The sequence below is a fragment of the Rhinolophus sinicus genome, chromosome 6 (assembly GCF_057876585.1).
Source record: "Rhinolophus sinicus isolate RSI-liver-muscle chromosome 6, RSI-T2T, whole genome shotgun sequence".
In the NCBI taxonomy this organism is placed as follows: domain Eukaryota; kingdom Metazoa; phylum Chordata; class Mammalia; order Chiroptera; family Rhinolophidae; genus Rhinolophus; species Rhinolophus sinicus.
Window position 1 is genome coordinate 23,304,912 of NC_142506.1, and position 18,128 is coordinate 23,323,039.

The window sequence follows — 18,128 nt, forward strand, 5'->3', positions numbered from 1 at the left end:
ATACATATGTCAATTTACAACTGAGGACAGAGGTGGCCCTCACCTAGCACAGTTCCTGGCACATTGTAGGTACTTAAAAAACTATTACTTAATAAATAAAATTTCATGATTTTTACATTCACTGACTCTAATTGACATGGGTCTATGAATTGGAGAATGTGTAATCAAAGTTAACAGAAGCTAATACTTACAGGCAGCTATAAGAATTTATCAACTCAAATCATTGCCTTAGATCACAAAGCCTGGTTTAAAAAAATGGTCTTTGGAGTCCAGCCGGCTATGCTTTAATCAGATCATATCAATTCTTCCATTTGGTAAAATGGATTTCAATAATCGTTTATTCATTTCTCTACAGAGTACAGCTTAGACTTGGATATATGCAGACTATTCAATCATTTAGATTTAATTCTAGTTTTAATGCTGGAGGTTGCTACAATAGTGGGCTCTCCGTCGGAAACCAAGATTGTGTACCTGCAGGATGTTCAGGCATGTCCAGCTGTGTCTGAATGGCTGACAGGGAGAGTAATTATCACCAGCAATTGTTTTTCTTTTTTTTTTTTTTTTTTTTTTGAGGGAATCTAACAACCTCACCCACAACGAAGGAAATGTTGAGAAATGAACTCTTGGTGTGAGTACAATGGGGTATTTTGAATTTAGCAGGAGTGTGACTTACGGCCCAACACTACTGGCATCAATTAAGTAATATGTGAATTCAGGCCATCACCATTGTTCTTTTTCATGCTACAGTTTACCCTTGAACAATGCAGGCGTTAGGGGTGCCAACCACATGAGCTGTTGAAAATCCACCTATAACTTTGGTCGGACCCTCCACATACTCGGATTCCCAAACATCAGCTGACCCTTGAACAACTTGCATTTGAACTGGGCTTGTCAGGTCAATTGAACTGCTAGGGTCAATTGGAAAAACTCTACATATAAGTGGACCAGTGAATTTCAAACCTGCATTGTCCAAGAGCCAACGGTACTTGCATACTGATAACAGAAATATTTTAAAACTTTTAGAAACTTGCTCTCTCAAGTAATTCAAAATATAGAGGTGCCCCTGCAGTTTTCTAAGTGTGTGAGTTATTCCCAGGTGATTCTTGGTCCACAGCTCCTCTCTTTCCTACATCCATTTCTTCAGAAAATCTCCCCCCATGACTACTAAGCCAAGGACTACTGGCTCTAGCTACCTGACATTCATTGCCCCTTCTTCTTCCTACACAAATCCTGATTTTGCTCAGGTATCAATACCTGTACCACACAGGCTACATGATTAAGGGGAATTGGACACAGTCCCCAGTACCAAGGGTGGATAATTTTTAGCCTAAAGGAATCAGCATGTGACATTCTCTTGGCAACTGTTACTGATGTAGAAGCGGGCTTCTGACTTTAGTTGGTTCAATCAGATTTATTTCCATTCTTTGGCAGTAATCTCTCTCTCTTCTTCTCGATGTGAACAAGAAACCATGTTGCTATAGTTGCTGCAGGCAGCCATCTTGTGACCAAAACAAAAAGGACCCTTAGGATAAAGAAAATACTATAGCTAGCAGAGCGGAAAGATAGAAAAATCAGGATCCCTGATATCCTAGCTTGAGCCACTGAATCAAATCCTCCAACAGTCAACTGCTGTACTTCTTGTTATGTGAAATAATAAAGTTTCTTACTGCCTGATGAATCATGGCTTCTGTTATTGCAGTTGAAACCATACCAACTGATACATTATAAAAACAGCTAATTATGAGGACTGAGAACATAAAATGTTTTGTTGTACTCAAACAAAACAGAGTTAAGCTGACTCATGTAGTGATTTATGTAATTGTTATCACACCATGTAATAATTAGATATATATGGTAAACAATTCACAAAAATGACTAATTTTCCAGGGAGATGGTGGGAGAAGCTGACATGGAGAAATAAAAAGCATACCTTGTTTGGAATTATGGAGAGAAATCTTCTACTCTTCTTATTTCTAAGAAGAGGAGCCACCTATAAATTTGTGATCAATGATCTGCTCTCAAGTGGAAAAAGCCAGGCACAGTCCCGGGCACTTTTTACACAGCTGGAATCAAGCAGTCATTAAGCAGTAGATGGGGAGTCACTCAGAACTGGTTCTGTGGGTGCCCGTGCTGGAGCTGGCCAGTTCCGAATTGAAAGAGTAAGTGGAGTATATGTCTTTCCCACTCTGCTTCATCCAAATTCCACACTTGGATTCCCAAGACTCCCAAAATTAGTCCTCTTAGCTTAGTCAATCTTTCCCAGCACACACAACCACTATGCCCCAAGGAACTGGTTCCAGAGAAATTCCGAAATTAACCACATGCAGAGTCAGAATCAGCCCTTCCATGCAAACTCTTAGGCTCTTGTGTTAAGGTTCCATTGAAAGCCCCTAGCTAGTTATGCTTTTCATCAAGGTAAGTTTATGTCATATTGCTGTTTCTTGCCAATGAAACCTGATCAGAGCAATCCCAGATAGACCCGTCAGGTCTCCCTAAGTTCTAAGCTCAGGGCTGTGATTCCCTGACTCTCAGAAGTCCCATGGGTTCCCAGGGAACTCTTCTGAGATCATGACCTGATGAAGTTACAAAAGGTTTAATTTTACACAAATCTAAGAGTGCTTACTTTCCTACACGGGAACAAACAAGGGGTTTGCTCAGGTGACCTTCACTTCATAAAGAATTTTAAAAATTTACATAAAAACGACATATACAAATTATACACATGTATATGTACATGTAAAAGCAGATCATTACACAAATGCTATATATCTTTTTAATGGTTCCATGGAATTCCTTCTGTAAGAATACCATAGTTTACTTAATCTTTTAATACTGAATTTTTACATTGATTCTAATTTTTTCTCTCTTATAAATATTTCCTTGCAATGAAAGCTAGATACATAAGTTTAAATGCTCCTGTAACATTTAAAAATTTTCAATTCAATTTATTTGGGTAACATGGGTTAATAACATTATATAAATTTCAGGGGTACAATTCTATAATACAACATCTGTATATTGCATTGTGTACTCACCATCGAGAATCTAGTCTCCTGTCACCATCCCTATATAAGTCCTGACAATTATATTCGCAAACTCATTTTAGAAACACTGCTACATACCTCATTGCTAAATATCACTACAGTCACCTTCGAAGTACTCACCTTGGGAAGCTATGCACTGATGCTAGCACCTAGTCCACCCTTCAAAGCAATTTTGGAACTCTTTCTGGAATGGCCATCAGAGCTCTCGTCGTATTACGCTTCATGTCCTGAATGTCATCAAAATGTCTTCCTTTCAATATTTCCTTTATCTTCGGGTAAAGAAAGAAGTCATTGGGGGCCAGATCAGGTGAGTAGGGAGGGTGTTCCAATACAATTATTTGCTTACTGGCTAACAACTCCCTCACAGACAGTGCTGTGTGAGCTGGTGCATTGTCATGATGCAAGAGCCATGAACTGTTGGTGAAAAGTTCAGGTCGTCTAACTTTTTCACACAGCCTTTTCAGCACTTCCAAATAGTAAACTTTGTTAAGTGTTTGTCCAGTTGGTACAAATTCATAATAAATAATCCCTCTGATATCAAAAAAGTTTCGCAACATCATTGCAACAAGTTTGCAAATTTAATTGTCTGACCTCGTATTTGACCCCCTATAAAAGGCCTTTCAAACTGAAAGTGAACTCAGGGAAATCCAGGTTTATTGTAAAATAATTTGGGAACTGCTTCCCACATTCCCTTCCTCAGTCTTTAGTGATTCCTCATTACTTTCCCCAAGATGACCTTTAACCAAGGCCTTGCTCCATCCCAACTAGGCATTGGGGTGCAATTGAGAACCCAGCCCAATGACTGCTTTCTTCCTGAGCTCCTTTAAGAATCGACAGCTTGCACCAGCCCTGCTCTCTGGTGAAGCACAAAGAAGTGAACATACCAGGGTTTTTCTTTCTTTCTTTCTTTTTTTAAACTAAAGTTTACTGGGGTGACAATGGTTAGTAAAGTTACATAGGTTTTAGGTGTACAATTCTGTAATATATTGTCTATATATGACATTGTGTATTCACCATCCAGTCAGTTCTTTTATCGGTATTTCCCCGAAAATAAGACGTAGCCGGACAATCAGCTCTAATATGTCTTCTGGAGCAGAAATTAATATAAGACCTGGTATTATATTATATTATAGTAAAATAAGACCGAATCTTATATTAATTTTTGCTCCAAAAGATGCATGAGAGCTGATTGTCCGGTTAGGTCTTATTTCTGGGGAAACATGGTAACGTGTTCGGATTAGGGTGGGAATATAGGCAGGATGGAGAGCTGTGCTAGGTAGTTGAAAACTTAGGGAAAACAACTTCAGAGCACAGATCCCACCCTTTTCCTACGTGCCTCATAGCCATTATATTTTACTTTATTTCTTCTTTCTGACTCAGACTAATGTTTCAGTGAACTGCACCTGAGCTGTAAGTTTCATTTGTTTTTGTGTTTTATTTGCAAGCAGCTGGCTGGGCTCCTATATTTTACTGAGCTGCACTTGCTTCTGACTATTCTTCCTTCTAACTTTTCTTGGATCCCCTGGGGCCCCAGGTGCCTCTCCTTCATCAGGTTCTCTTGGTAATGAAGTGGCTGTGTTGCTCAGTCATTTATTCAGTCATTCCTATTCAGAGAAAAGCATAAAGACAATTTTCTTAATTGCTGTACTTGATGCTGCGATGTGTCTCCCAATTTTCTATGTGTGGTTTCATCTGTGTAACAGACACTCTGCATAAATTCAACACTTTTAATTGCTGGGGAATTTTCTCCAGGAGAGGTAATATGCAAAGAGGGAAATAGACTTCTAAGATTCCATTTAACGAACGATAATTTGACTCTGGTCTTATTGGGTACAGGGGGCTCGGCTGAGCTGTTGCTTTGTGATTTACATGTACAAACCAAAATTAAGCTTCTGGTTTGTATTCCTCATTTGCTAATGAAAGTTCTGTTTTATATTTACCTATAGGTGAAGATTTAGATCTCTCTCTCTCTCTCAGGAAATCTGTGAAGGAGGTAATAAGAAATTTGATGGTCTCTAAAACATGGAGAGAGAAATGCTGCAGCCTTTCACCATAAAAGTGAATTTGTGAATCCATAAATTAACAGCTATGGATTGTGGGGGCAGTATATAGTATAGACTCTGTGACCTCCCTCTACATGCAGTGGAAAAATTCAGCAGGTCTAAGTTGGTTGGGATGACTGCTTTGTGAGCTCAGGTCAGTCTGGAGGATTTCAAAATAACAGCAGGAAGGAAAATAAATACCACTGAATACATTTGGTTTTAGCATCTTAACAGCGAAATCATCTTGTTTCATTGCAAAATTCCATTTTATCAGGTGTCAGTTGGTCAAACTAAGTAGATATTTGTCTTTTTAGTCATTTACTGTCTAATGACAGCCAAATATGTTTCATTCTGGCTCTGCCCCTCACTCATCCCATCTGAATGCTTGAGGCTAGTTCTGCTTGAGAGAATGTCTGAAACCAGGAACACTCATGTCTGTTGCTGGTCTTAGCGCCTCTTGTTGGGGGAGGGTTGAACTCGGATTCGAAGTAATCCTTGGGATTTTCTCTTCTTTCACATTTTTTTTTTTTTTTTCTTAAGTTCCAGAAAGAAGAGTAAACTAGCATGTCTACTTTGTTCCTCAAACTTAATTTTCAGTATAACTATAATTTTCACTGAATCTAAACTGTGATTCTGTCTGCTGCTCTTGTGGGCCAGTGCCTTTCATTGTCTGCACTCCTGAGTTGATTTGTATTCAAGCAGAAAGGCACACCAGAGGCAGAATTTTGTGATGAATGTCTGAGAGCAGAGATGAGGGGAGGAAGGCAGAGGATGGTAGATGTTTTTCCTTAGCCTGAACTCAGGCCAGATGTGATCTTCTAGCAAGAGAACATGTGCAGGTAGAAGCTGAGAGCTTATTTTCATAGGAATCATGGCTACACACAGAACACAAGCAGTGGTATCCAGAACAAGGTTATTATAAAAGATGATGTAAAATAGGGGAAAGAGGCACATTTTACATGGAGCAGGGAAAGAAGTGCAGTTTTTTTCAGCAATTCAAAAACTTTGCACCTTTAGAAGTCAAAGGACATGGTTCCCTGGGCAAAGCGGCATTATCACGGTGAGAACTGGCAGCCATGGCAGCTAGGAAACGCTATCCTCGGGTGGTTTTGCATTCGTGAGGGGGGCAGAAGTTGAAGAACAAGGTAAGAGAGGTCCTGAGCATTGTGATACACCCCCAGGTCTGTAAGAAACAACGAAAGTGGAGGCTGAGGCCCTCTGGTTAGACGGGTGAATTGACCAGCCAGTGAAGCTGTATACTAAGGCTAATGTGACTTCATTTGTGTCTGCAAATTTTAATTCACTTGGAAACAGAGACATTGCACTCTTGTCCTAGGGCACTTTGAATTAGTGCCAAATTATTGGCAGAGAAAATCATCCTTTTTGCTGCATTTCCATTATTTCAGCCTATTTGCATTTGATGTCTTTTTCTAAAATCTGATGAGGAAGACTTTTATATTCTTTTTGTGTTGTATCAAAGAGAGAAGATTGGAAGAAGTGGTATCATCCTAGAGTTGATACAAAAAAATGTGGAAAAGTTTATTTCATATACCTATAATTAGAGTTTTGACATCAGGAAAGCTAGATAGAAATTATTTTAATTTTAGCATACATAAAAGTTCGGTTTTATAATTTCGGGTGGTTTTAATTTTGAATGACATATGTGTGCATGTGGGAGAAACTATATATTTTAGTGCTGCTAAAGATTATAATGTGACCCTGGAGTCTGGAGTCCAACAAAAAGGCTGGTTTCTGTCTCTGCTTATGTGCTCCAAGCCCTTGGGCACAATGTGATGTGATGTGAGCTCCTAAACAGGGCTCTGAAGTCAGACTGTCTGGATGCAAGTGATCCTGAGCTCTCTGCAAGCTGTGTGACCTTAAGAAATGTACCCATTGTCGGATGGTTGCTGGACTTATCATGGTGATCACTTCTTTAGGTATATAACTGTTGAATTACAATGGTGTACACCTGAAACTAATATAATATATAATATTGTATGTTAGCTATATATTTATAACAATCTTAAAAAATAAGTAAAAATCAAAAAATAGAAGCTAAAAAAGGCAAAGGAAGAGCTTTTACCATGGAGTGTCCAGAAGGAATGTAGCCCCATGACCCATTTTACATTTCTGATCTCCACAACTCTAAGATAATAAATTTATGCTGTTTTAAGCTTCTAAAAAAAAAAAGAAAGAAAGCAATATATTTACCCATCTCTCTGAGTTGTAGTTTTCGTCCTTGTGAGTGAGGGATAATAACAAGACATTATGGAATAGTGTTAGAGATCAAATGAGACATGTTCTCAGTTCTTTTTATGGCGGAGTTCCTTCATTTATAGAAGGAAATACATAGTACACATCTCATGGGAATCTTGTGAGAATTATATGAGATGATACATGCAAAACGCTTGGCATGATGCATAGGGTATAATAGATGAATGTTATTGATTTTTTTTACTGCACATTCTTAAAACAAGGAAGCCACTTTTTGGTAATATGTCTATTGAAGGCAAAGAAAGATTTTCACAAATTTCTAATTTGGACAAAGGAGATGTTCTAATGCATGAAAATATTGTCAGTAAAAGGAAGTTGCACAAATGCATCAAAGAATTTTCACTTGAGAGCCATCTTTAAGGCTCTCTTCATTCTCTATCCAGTTCCTCTTCCCCTACACTAATGACCGTTTTCCACCAGTGGGCCCTGCCTGCCTTATCTGACCAGCTATGGAAAGCTCCCCAGAATGTCAGGAGACTGTTAAAAGCCAGGAAAGCAGAAAGCAATGGAGAGGTGTTTGCTCGTTTTATTTACAAATGTTAATTATAGTAATGATGATGACCTACCGGGTGCCAGGTACTTTACATACATTATCTCTACTCTTCCGCAGCAACCCCAGCAAGGTTATAGTCTGCATTTTCTGAATGAGGAAACAGCTCAGTAAATTGCAAAGGACACCCAGGTAATAAGGGCAGAGGGAAAGTTCAAACCCAATTCTGACTTTAACGCTGCTTTAGATTGAATGCTTCTGTTCCCTCCAAATTCATATGTTGAAATCCTAACCCCAAAGGTGATGGTATTAGAAGGCCTTTAGGCGAGGATTAGGTAATGATGGTGGAGTCCACAGGAATGAGATTAGTACCCTTATAAAAGGCGTCCCAGAGAGATCCTTTGTTCTTTTTGCTATGTGAGGGCACAGTGAGAAGATTGCTGTCTATGAACCAGGAAGCAGGCTTTCAGAAAACACCAAATCTGGGACAAACGGGTGGCTCAGTTGGTTAGAGAGCAAGTTCTGGGCAACAGGGCTGCCAGTGTGATTCCCACATGGGCCAGCGAGCTGTGCCCTCCGCAACTAGAATGAAGTCAATGAGCTGCCGCTCAGCTCCCAGATGGCCAGATGGCTCAGTTGGTTGGAGTGCGTCCTCTCAACCACAAGGTTGCCAGTTCGACTCCCACAAGGGATGGTGGTCTGCACCCCTTGCAACTAACAACGGGACCTAGAGCTGAGCTGCACCCTCCACAACTAAGATTGAAGGGACAACAACTCAACTTGGAAAAGTCCTGGAAGTACACACTCTTCCCCAATAAAGCCCTGTTCCCCTTCCCCCAAAAAAGAAATTATATATATATATAAAAAAAAACAACCCACCAAATCTGTCGGTGCCTTCATTTTGGATATCCCAGCCTCCAGAACTGTGAGAAATAAATTTCTGTGGTTTATAAGCCACCCAGTCTATGGTGTTTTGTCATAGCACCCCAAAGAGACTGAGACAAAGGCCCAGGCTCTTTGCACATATGTACTCTGACTCTTTTATATCTATAGTTGGTCATTGTCTCTACTAAATGCTGTGATCAGTCAGGATATGCTATAGTCCCAAAAAACCAAATGTATCATTGGCTTAACACAACTAAGTTCACTTGTTACTCATGTATAGTCTGATGCAAATCTGGGTGACTCTCTAGTTGGATGTGTTAGTGAGCCAAGCATTTTGATTTGTGTCACCTCTGTCATATACATATGTTATCATTTTGCCAGCAGGGAGAGAGAGCATGAATTGTGTGCTGTATCTTAAGTACTTCAACCTAAAAGTTTAGCCACAACTACTCATATGACACCACCCAATTGCAGAGGAGCTGGGATATGTGGTCTTCCTGTGCCTGTGATGGTGAAGAGAATTAGAAATTTTGATGCTTTCCACGATGCTCAAATAGCTTTACGAGACATGGCAGCTCCAATTTACCTTGACATTTTTACAAATTTCTCACAATACCCATGTCTATTGTTAATGAGTGTATTAATGTGCCAGGTACTTTGAACCCATTTCTCACCCATACTTACCTAAATCTTTAGTTTGGTCATTTTATAGGTGCTCAGGGAAATTATACAGCCACCCTGAAATCACATAGCAAGTAGTTGTAGAGCTGGGATTTCAACCTAGATCTGCTTTGCTCTAAAGTCTCAAACGTTTAGAGTAAGTTTCCATACTGTGATTTGATATTCACGAAGACTGGACTCATCAATTTCTGTAGCAACTGATGAACACTGAGATCATCTTCCCTTTGAATTGATTCCTTTCTCCCACTGAGTGGGATTCTGAAAGACTAAAGCGTCTAATTCCTGACACACTCTTCTTTGCAAAAACTGTATGGGTTGTTTTCCATCATATAATGACCAAAACTTTTTTCCCCTAAAAACTCTACATAAGTCTCAGCACATAAAGTATCCTGACACAAAACAATCCTTTAAGTTATTCTTTTATAATCTGCATGTTTTGTTACTTGTGATCCCAAATATTGAAATTTATCCTGGTACTTGTTATAGATTTTGGTATGAGAACACACACACACACACACACACACACACACACACACACACACACAGGCAAGAGATCTTAATAATTTTTATCGATTCTGGAACATTCTTTCATTCCTAGTTTTGTGGTTAATCAGAGTTTTAAAACCAGTAAACAGGGGTTTCTTTCTCTTTCCAATAAAAACTTTTTGTTTAAAATATTTAAAACATACAGATCAAATTCTTCAAACATGTACCAGCTTTGCTCTGGCAAACAGCTGGGGTAACACATGTTTCTGCTCATCCCATCCCTGAAAAGACAGACTGAAATTTTCCTTTATCCGAATAGTAATCACAATGTTTAAGTAGGTGAGGAAATAGGTCAGGTCTGTCTGGTCTTTGACTCTCTGCAGTCGCCTTCCCAGGGCTGGGGCCTCTTGCCCTCTCCTTGCAGGCCCAGTCCTATTCCAGGTTCTCAAATAAGTTGTGACATCAGTTGGCTCTATATAAGCATGTAGCTCATCACTGCAATGAATGCACAGCATGATACTCAGTGTGGCTCTGATTATTTACATTGATGTCTGCCTAGTTAGTTTCTGAATAGCACTAAATTCTTTCAGGTTTCTTCTGAGTCAATAAACAATTCTACACTGGACTCCCTGTTATCTAATATATGTAGTGTATTTTGTATTCTACCAGTCATAGTGTTGGGACATCATAGACGCTCACTTCCCATTGGCTGCCTTAAATTGAATTATATGCACCCCATTTTCCCTAATGGACTGGATTCCCTCTCCACTTCTGTAGATAGATGGGCCTTCACCCCAGCTTTCTACACAGCGCTTGCTTCTTATAGGCAGCAGTTTTGATGCTGGGTCCCAACTGCTTTGTGTCTTCTAAGTGTAGCTCCGTTTGCTATATCATGCCAATCATAAGGCATAGCAATGTTCATTTTTACAAAAATCCCAAACATGTATAACTGACACAAGAAATTAAAGGACAGCAATTCATATTAATTACACCCATTGCTATTTCTGATCAGCAAGCAGAAGGACAGTGTGAAATACAGCTTAGGTGAAAAGTACATGATGTGGGTAAACTTAGCAAATGCTCTATTTGAAAGAAGCTGTAGTTCACCATTTGACTATAGAAACCAGTGTTTCCACATCTCTTATATCTTGGCATTAAGAAGAATGTGTTCGATGATCCAAGCAAAGGCAATGATTCTTTCAGCTATCTCAAATCATCTGGTGGCCAATTTCATTCTTTCGAGATAAATGACTGATTGGGAATAAAATAAAAGTGTTCATATTAAATATTGAATCCTAAACTCAAAAAGAAGATTTTCTCCAATAGATCCAACACAAAATATGCTATTTCGAAGTTATTTTCATCGATTCTGTTTTATCTTCTTGTTTTTCTTCTCTTCATCTGACTGTTGGGGTAATGTCTCAAGATATTTCTGTACCTTCTGTCCAATTACAGCTAAGACTAAGAAGCTAAACAAACAAACAAATATTCTAATTGTTGCTATTGTCACCTATTTTTCAGAACTTGGAAGTTGCCACAACCCTGTCACCTGCCATCATAGCTGAAGACATGAGACATGTGACATTTAAGGTGTGGAGTGTGGGGTAAAAGTTAAAACACCATTTGATCATTAATGCTAGAATTTCTCTGAAGGGAAGTTGGCAAAGGTAGAATCATTAGAAACTCCACGGAGTCAACCATTTTATAACACCCGAGAATGACTGAAGTCATGTAGTAGATATATATTTCAGTGGATGAACAGTTATGTGGATGAAGTGGAGAAAGAAAGATGTCTACGGTCACTCTGGGCTCCCTATTATTTTATACTTTTGTAAATTCTGTAATCTGGCAGTGTGTGTGTGTGTGTGTGTGTGTGTGTTTGGGGTTAGGATGTGGCTTTTCTGGCTTATACAGCTATATAACAAAATATGAAGCTAACTGACTCAACTGAAAGCTATTCAAAAGGCTCCTTGCAAAAACGCCCTGCTACACTTGAATTGTGGTTGGATAGTTATGAACTTTGTTAGTGATTCGGGCAAGAGGGTTTGCCTACTTTTGCCATTTGAATAATATTTTTAAAAACCATCTTAATGTCAAAATAATGTGGGGCTGTATAGGGGAAACATTCTAGATCAAACTGCTTTCCTCCTGGACTTCCACAACAAACATTTGTTATTTTTTTCAGTAAACATATTATTAGGGAATAATTTAGGTTTACAGACAGGTTCAAAGAGAGTACTCTTATTCCGCTTACTTTGTACTTACACTAAACCAGAAGCAAGTTAATAAAAATAGTATTTGTCATACCCGCTTGGGCTACTATAACAGAATACAGAAGCTGGATGGCTTATAAACAATAAAATTTTTTTTCACACAGTGCTAGAGTCTGGAAAGTTCAAGATCAAGGCACTGACAGATTTGGTGTGTGGTACATAGATGGTAAAGTTCTTGCCAAATAACATGGCAGGAGTGAGGGAGCTTCTGAGGTCTTTTTATAAGAACACTAATCTCATTAATAAGGTTCTGCTTTATGATGCAATCACCTCCGAAAGCCCCTACCCCCAAACACCATCACCTTGGAATTAGGATTTCAACGTGAGTTTCAGGGGGACACAAACATTCAGTCACACAAACATAACAGTATTATGATTTTCAGGCCTGATAGTTCCAGGAAAAAGTTCTTAGTTTGACAATGAAACATACCCCAACTAAATTCCCTTTTTGAATTAGTGCTATCTCATTTTCAGATCATTATTCTGCCCTTGATAGTCTATTATAAACAAATTCATTTCCCATAGTTTCTATCACACTCCTCTGTCTCCACACCATCATATATATTCATGTTTTGAATGCCCCCCTTTCCATCTACTTCACTACATAGTTTCTCTTCTCTTTCACAGCTTACTACCATTTAGCATTCAGCTCATATTCCAATGCCTTTCAAGGTCTCTTCTTGATGACTAAACCTGCAGTGATTTCTCTCTCTTCTGAACTTTGTTGGTAATTATTTTCTGCGTTAATACTTAGGGAACTATGCATTTCTTTTTTTTTTTTTTTTCTTGGCATCGTGAACTGGTAGTTAAATTTTGTACTGTTACCTAAATTTTAAATGCTTGCATTTGGTCTCTTCAGCCAGATTGTAAGATTCTTGAGAAGAATTCTTATCATCTTTGCCTTATCCTAGGAGCTAGGGAAGTGCCTTCTTCACAGCACTTCTCAATGAATATTTGTGATTTGACATGGTTGGAGCTCCTTGTCCTAAATCTAATTAGTAATTGTTAAAAAATGTTGAGTGCATACCATGGGCCATGTATCTTATAACTGATTTTATGTGTAATTCAATTTAATCCTCATAATTCATGCATGAATTAGATGCTTCTATCTCCATTTTATAGATGCAATGATTATATGCTGTATCAAATATTAATACTTATGAGTATAAATATCATGAGATAGAATGAGGAGAACAAAAATGAAATTAAATGAAAGAATCTTTTAAGTTTCAATAGAATCGAGGAATAACTATTATTTCCTGTGATTTATAAAATGTGTGTTATACTAGAAGTAATAACTGATATACAATATCAGCTCTTTGAGATTTTAGAAGGCAACCCCTGATTGAAAATACATTGAGGTCTATTCTCGGTGTCAATCTCTCACGATGATATTTCTGATCCATCAATCATAAGACATCCACTCAAAAAATTGTAGCATTGATGGTACCCCAAAGCTGGGCTTCAAACAAGGATTTGGGTGCAAATGTTATATTTTGGAGCTGACTTCAGGAAGCAGAAGTGAGGAAATTGGGAAAGTGAGACACAGAAGGAAGAAAACTTAATGAAGCATGTGCTTTTGAGCTGGTTACCAATATGGAGAGTGGGGGCTTATGCATGCTGAAGATCTTATGAAGAATAATTTTGAAAATGCCCCAGAAATACTCTCTCAGAAGATGAGAGGCTGGAGCATTTCTCTATTAGTTGTCATCCCTTACTGTCGTATGTTGTCTCTAGGGGCATTAACTCCCTGAAATCCTTGGCTACTTATGCTCAAGGTGAGTAGCTTTGCACCACTTTGGAGACAGCTGTGAGGAAGACAGGCAGAGTCACCTTGGTTTGCTGGAGATGGGAGAGAGGCAACGTGTGAGGAACTGTCCACCACAGCTGTGCTGAAATCATGGGGGCCAAAGAGGAGATGTGGCACAAAGCTCCACAAGGGACTGCTACCAGTGGTTTATTTACATAGAATCATCTACATTATCTACCTTTTATAAGAAATCTATCAGCAGAGCTGGTAGTTTTGTGGAGCGGGAGGTGTGGAGCGGGACATTTAGTGGGTTTTCCTGTCAGAGGAAACAGTATAGAATCATGAAGCTGAACATATTTAAGATTAATAGGAATAAGTGGATGGTGCTTGAAATTGAAGAGACTTGAGACTTTCAGTGTCTACCTGAAACCTACACTCTTAGAAGTATTATCTATGATATAAAATGCTTTCTGTTCGTTAAAGTTAATTCTTTAATAAGCACATTCATTTATATACATTAACAGATATTTTTGAAGCATCCATATGTGCCAGGCAGTGTGCTATTCACTGCACTTTACTAACCATAGTAAGCCAAGGTGTGTCTTCATTGATTTTTGTAGCATTATCAGGAGATCTAAGGAAGAAGAATGTGCTACTTTGTAAAATCCGACTAAACCAAATATGCGGGGGAATTGAGGAAAAGCTATACAGCTGGAGGTGCTAGATATTATAATATAAGAACAACCGAAAAGTAGATGGTGTTAGTGGTGGCAAGGTTGTTCTATTCCTGAATAGAGAGGATTAATCCTCTCTTGTTCAAAGAACTCTACAGAGTTTCAAATGTATGTTTCATTTTATTTTTCCCATGTTCTCCAAGTATTAAAGGATGAGGTCATTCAAGCAAAGTGTGAGATGTACTTAAACAAGTATTTCCTTTACATGCCCAAATGAACTTTATCAAATGGAGCCTGTTTAGTAGAGCAGCCAAACCCCCTTCTACACAGAAGTGAACTTTATCGTTTGCATATTTTTGACTTGACTATTCCAGGTAAATTGGACATTAGTTGGAATTATAATGGTAATGGAAGAATCTGTTCTACTATAATACACAAGCCATTGAGTTTACTTTTCTGTTGTTCAAAAAGGGACAGTTAGAGACATTTGAAATGATCATTTTAGTGTTACCTGCCACTTATATAACTCTCATGGTTTTTGCTTTATCTAATAGCAATATTAAATGAACTAATTAATATTATTAACATCATGAATTTGATGAGCTAGTTATATTTGGTCCAATACACACAAAATTTGTTATTAAAATGAAAAATGTCTGTCTCTGTGTTACTTATAATCATCTCCCAAAACCACAGTGGTACATGTTAGGTGCCCCTGGATTAAAATGAAGTTCTTCTGGGCAAGTGGTTTAGGGTCAACTTACACCAAAAATGAAATAATTTGGAAGAAAAAGAAAGGTAAAGAGCCAGTTCTTTCAGTTTGAAGCTTTATTGCTCAATATATGTATATATATATATATATATATATATATATATATATATATATATATGAACAGATACAGTTTCCCACAGCAGAACATGTAATACCTGTATTTTCTTAAAGAAGAGTCTTTGTTCCACAAGGATGCAACGATTGATTCCCAAGTGATAAAGAGAGCCAGCATACAACTTTCTAGAATCGATAGAAGCAAGCCAATGCATTCAGAAGCACATCATAAGCAACATGCAAGTACACAATGTTGTCACAAGGAATCTGAAGCTAATCACTACATGCTTTTCAATTTCCTATTTAATTTTGAAGCTTAAGTTCATAAGGGGCCAAGCTCCCCGCGCTAGCTCTGATCTCTAAGTTTAGCATAATTGGGTTAACCTGCAGTTATTATGGACCCCTGAATAATATATACAGGTATAAACACTTTTAAATATTTGGTGACAATAAAATATAGAAACAAATACATATATATATATATATATATATATATATATATATATATATATACATATATGTATGTATATATATGCTGCACTTGGAAAATTAAGACTATGATAATACTTTTAAAATTATAACATTTATAAGACAAATAATGCACTACTACATTTTTTATAGATTATCAATGAAATTTACAAAGTTTAGAAAATCAACATAGCCAACCTATATGCTTTTTAACTCTCTATATATTCTAGTGTATGAGTGACTATTTCCTCACCAAATATAAGTACAGGTAGGTCCTTGATTTCTTTTCCTTTTCCTTTACTTGGGCCTTACTAGTGGTGACAAATATTAAAGGACTAGCTGCCTTCCTTAATCACTCCCCCATGAAATGGACTTGCCTTGGGCACAAAGCCTCCGGGTCCAGAGCCTTGTTCTAAGGTTTATTGCTGTCTCCCTGCCCTCACTCATCTAATTTCTCCTACATGGATCGTCTTTCCTTTAACTATCTAAACCAAACGTATTCTTGAAAAAAGTGCTGTCATCTTTACGAAGTCATCTTTAATGATTCCAGGTCCTATTGACCTTCTTTTTTCCTCTGAAGAGCTCAGTTGCTGGTAGTTCTGAAATCACAATTTGGTATGTTGTTACTAAATTGTAATCTCCTTGAGGGTGGAGGCAATGTGTTAGCCATCTTTATTTCTCATTATTAAATTAGGGCATGAAAATGTCAATCATTGCATGCATAAAGGATTATTCTGAACATGATCTAGCATGCTTAATGCAGTGTCTTTCACTGAGCCAAGGGAGCTATTTAGGAAAATAAAAAACAAATAGAACTAGTTGCCTTATTGTGCAGACAGATCTGCAGGCAAATTGGACATCACCAGAAGACCTCCAAATGTATTGCTTAGTTTGGGATTCATTGATTCATCCACTCATTGATCAGACTTTGGGACATCATCCAAGTTTAGATAATGTATGGAATACAAAGATGCAATAGACTTATCCTCAAGGAGTTTTCCATGTAGTGTGTTTATTAAGAATTATGCGATAATCAAGAGCCTTGGAGCTTCTACATGGGGAGCAGGACTCGTAGTTTTCAGGGTATGGTAAGACTGACTATAGGCATCAAAATCACCTAATAAATGAAAATCTCTTGGGACAGGGCCAAATAAAGCACATTTTAAGGAAAGCTCCTACGTAATTCTTATACACACCAAAGTGGGAGTAGTTTATCATTCCTGGCTAGGCAGTAAACATCTGGCTTCCTTACGGGAGCATTTTGTGCCATTTCAGGAATACAGAGACTGTTTTTGTTGACTTCTGAACTCAGACCTCCGGTAGGTGGGGTCTTAGTCTACTGCTATGCTGGGTTTGTTTTTATTTTCTGAAAAGTCATCTTTATCCATATCAGTCCATAATATTCTTGAGAAAGTTCATAGTCTCTCTTTTTCGCAAGTCAGAGAACAGCCACGTGTACAAAAATTAGTCTATTGCTCTGTGAGGAACAAAATAGTCACTGATGGGTGTGGCTTCTGGGCTCAAATAAGTGGCAGAAACTCTAGCCAATGCCATTGTTTATCCCATCCTTTTAACTTTTATAATTTTCAAAGTGCTTTCATTTCCATTATTCTAGTTGAGAGCCTGTGGTATGGACTTGACCCACATGCTCCTCCGTGAGGACGTACAGGCCATCATTGTGTGGATTTGCTGTTATTGGCCATAAAACTGTTGTTTCCTTGCTGGATCCAGAATTGACAGATCTGACAGTGTGCTGTTCCGGCTGTCCTGTTTCATTCAGCCCCTTTATTTTTCCAGATGTAGTTTCTAAAACATAAACCAGTCACCTCAAATTGGATTTATTATGAATGTGCTTGGGGGTAGAAGAATGTTAACAATCCTGACAACATTCTGTACAAACATTCACAACCATTTGTTTCAAAAGAGATTATTTGAATATTAAAATTGGAGCCATACAGATCTAGTTTCCATCAGCATGTGCATTCCATTTGGTGGGTAACAAAACTGTTCCCCAGTGTGCAACTCTTGTGAGATTTTTCTGCTGAGTGATTTGAGAGTATACTTGTAGACCAAACATATAAACAAAAATATTATAGGGTTTTATCTGAACTTCCCTCCCTCCTGAAATCAATGAAGTTAATAATTAAGTTAATCAATATTTCTAATTATAGTTCATAAAATAGAATCATAATATGTCAATGATCTTTATATTGAAAGTCATCTTCGACACTTCTA